Genomic DNA, 3,651 nt, shown 5'->3' with positions numbered 1-3,651 from the left:
TTGAATGTAAAATAAGCTCTTAAAATTAAATAAATAAAAGGATTGAGTCTCCCATTTATCAGCCCTTTTATCCTTTTCCCACTGACTCTGGTCTATTACTAATTATTGAGCCCATCTCCCTACCTATGTTTATATTAATCCTTTGGCTAGAATGTCCTCCTCCTTCTCCTTTCACCTGGTCATGAATACCAGATCCATCATGTACATTGTGATCCTGGACTAGTTACGTACATAGACTTTCTGACCCTCAGTATTTTTCATGTATAACTTTATAGTCGTTGCATCAGGCTGTTGATGAATATAATACTGCTGTTACTATGGATGTTGCTGGTGGTAAATACGTAGGCATTAAATTAAATTACTGATGATTTATTTGAATGGACTGAAAGATTGGGTAATTTTGAATGCCATTTCACCTGGTCTTAACTCAGAAAGGCTGGACAATATTAGAAACACCCTTCCAGTGCAATAGGCACAGAGCCCTTTGGTACAATGAAGTCCTACTCTTGTTCTGAGTAAGCTACTTCAGCTTCAGGCAACTATTGCAAAATAAAAAAAAAAAAAAAATGCATAGGGTTCAACTCATAGTAACCCTGCAAGACTGAGTGAAACTGCCCTACAGAGTTTCCAAGGCTCTACATCTTTACAGAAGGAGTAGCTGGTGGGTTCAAACAGCAGACCTTTAGGTTAGCAGGTGAGCTTTTTAACACTGTGCCAACAGGGCTCCTTTGTTGGAAAAACAGGGAATAATAACATGTACTCTATCTTACCTTGCCTCAAAGGGAGGCACTACTGAACTGTGTGTGTGCTTTGTGGATGCTAGAGAGCTGCCAGTAGGAGTTCTGTGAGTGGGGAGGAGAGAACAGAAGCAGGTGCACCTCTGCTCAGAAGCTGGGCAGCACTAGATGAGCCTACAGATCTTTGAGCAGTGCATCCAAAACAAGTCTAAATACCCCTCCTTCTCAGTCCAATCTCAGGAAGTTATGGGAACATGCATAGACCTAGCCAGCCTGAGGGCTTCAGCTTTCACTTCCCTGTGGCCAAGCAGAGAAGCCATGTTCCAATGCGGGAGTATCACTGCCACACATAACCAGTGTGTGTGTGAGGCAGGGGGTGGGGGGGGGGGTGGGGCCTCGATCCTGACATGTCCCAAAAGGGAAGCCTGAGAGCCAGACTTAACCAGCTAAGGGAATCCTCCCATAAAACTTTTCTTCTGAGCAACTCAGGGGAACAGAGTAAAGTGCTAACAAGTTTGCTAATGAGAAGGCAAACAAGCTGCTTAATTGAACTGGGGAAGCCAGAGGAGAAGGCAAGGGGATTGCTTCCAGGAGGGCACTGTGCCAGCTTAATGAAGCACAGCCTCAACTTCAGTAATTATCAGCATTTTCTCTGCAGAGACCACTTTCAACACGAGTCCTGGAGCAGGGAGCTTTGGAGAGGCCCCAGCTTTCTCCTCTGGGCTCCCTCAATTAATGCTAATTGGGAACCTGGGATATCAGACCAGGATGTCAAAGAAGCAGCTCTAGGATTCAGCTCCTTCCCCAGGCCTGGGGAAAGCCCCTTCCCCAGTCCTGGTCTGGAGACACAGGCCTCCCAGCTTCACCTGAACCATGTGGAAGTGCATCCATTTCCTGCACTAGATGGGGAGCACTCGGGAGGTGGGGATTGGGGGGCAGGAGGGCTAAGTTTTAATCTCAGCTCTACCCCCAACTAGCTCCAACTCAAAGCAGGTCACTCACCTTCCCTGGCTTCATTTTCATTTTCTTTTTTAAAAAAATATATATAAAATTAGATAGGACTCGATGGATTGTATAGTTTTATTGAACTGTAATTTTACAAACTATGATTCATGATGTGATATTTATTCTGATATCCGTGTTAAGAGCATTGAGAACCAAGAATTTAGTCACCTGGCTTCTACTTTAAAAAACAAACAAAAAAAGCTGTTTGAGCATGAGGGAAGAAGTAGGGGATACGAGAGTAAAGTAAGTAATGTCTCCAAAAAAACCAACCAAAAAGAGAAAGAGAAAAAAGAGGGTGTATGTCATCTGAGTTCAAACAAAGGAGGGAGCTGCCATTCTTGTTTCCTCTTTCAGAATATTTTAAAGCTATCATTTCCTTTTTTGAAAAAAAACTATCATGTTCTTCAGCCAAAAAAAAAGGCAGTTCTGACCTGCCTGTCTGTATATCTCTGCTTGTCCATGTGCCTCTGCCATGACTCCCAGGACTACCAGGAAATCAGAACACAAGTGCAATTTTTAATGTTGATAAGAACAACGTTGTAGTAGAAAATGCAGTCAGAAAACATGGGGTTTGAAATCTAATTCCAGAAATCAGCAGTTACAATATTTAGTGTAATTTAGCTAACTCCCTCTTGAATCATTTGCAAAATGAGAAATATTGATAACACCTGCTGGTAAGGCTGTTGAGAGAATCAAATAAGATCGTTTATATTGCCATATAGTAGGTACTATAGGAATAAAATCTAATTTTCTTGATTGTGATTATTAGCAGCATACTTAAAAGTTGATTCCTTACACATAAGAGTATCAGTTTGTCGAGGAGTTCAACAAAGGGCTAAAATCGCAAACAAGTTTTAGGTCTGTGGAGTACAGCGCCCCTTCAGGAGCCCTGCAGCTACCCACAGACCAAGCTGCTTAGAAGTGGTCAGAAATGCTTCTGAAACTGACATTCAGTTGTCTTTGAAGAGCTGAACTCCTTTCTGACAAATGGCAAACAGACTAGATACCCTGAAGAGAACTCAGCTGGAGACTTTATAGTAGCTTAACTAATGTATACCAGCCTTAGTGTGTTTGGGGAAGAACCAGAGGCTATGAAAAGGACCCTGATTAAAGGCTGGCACAGAGCAGAAGTTCAATTAATAATCTAGTGTCTGTTTTCTTCCCAGTTACAAAGGCTCACATCACTGCAACTCCCACCCACAGGTTTGCATGCCAGCTTTAGTCTTCTTGTTTGTTCTATTGTATCAAAATTTTCAGTTACCTTCAAATACCTTAAAACAATCATTTTTATTAGCAGAAATTAAAAGAAGTACAGAATGAAAAATAAATAAAATATGGGGTGGAAACTTTGAAAGAAATGACAATATTTCATTTAGTTTCACCTTACCAAAGAAAGAAGAAAAACACACACAGACACAAAAGTTAATTTAATTGTTGTTTTTTATTTTGCATAAGGTGGGATTTTGTGCATGATTGCGTTTCGTTTAGTTGAACCAATATTTATTAATCATCTTAATATATGTCAGACAACTGGTGGCACAGATATGAAAAGTAATACATGAATCTTCCTCTCAGGATTCCTTCAATACAGAGGGAATACAGACAAGCAAACAGAAAATGTCAATATAATATGATAATGTTAGGAAATGGAAATATACTGGGTGTATGGAAAGAGCCAAAGGCAAGCCTTTGCCCAATCTGTGTGAACCAACAACCTTTAGGTTAGCAGCTGACTGCAAACCACTTGAACCACTCAGGGACAAAGTATGAACCTCTTAAAAAAGAGAAGTAGCATTCTCTCACTCTCTGGCCCAAACCCCTTATTGGTGTTTTGAGGACTACAGAGCATCTACTGGGTTGTACTGTAGCAAAAGCAGCAGAACCTGCCAGGGTTTTAGAGATTGCAGAG

At 41.1% G+C, this 3,651-nt stretch overlaps 1 pseudogene; it reads left to right on the top strand.

Annotated features, from left to right (window-relative positions):
- The first annotated feature begins 1,953 nt into the window (after positions 1–1,953).
- LOC122150652 overlaps positions 1,954–3,651 on the top strand; it is a 9,425-nt pseudogene continuing 7,727 nt past the window's right edge.

Source organism: Orycteropus afer, unplaced genomic scaffold (assembly GCF_000298275.1).
Source record: "Orycteropus afer afer isolate SDZICR_OR568_19922 unplaced genomic scaffold, OryAfe1.0 scaffold00193, whole genome shotgun sequence".
Taxonomy (NCBI): Eukaryota; Metazoa; Chordata; class Mammalia; order Tubulidentata; family Orycteropodidae; genus Orycteropus; species Orycteropus afer.
This window is presented reverse-complemented; position numbering and strand designations above follow the sequence as displayed.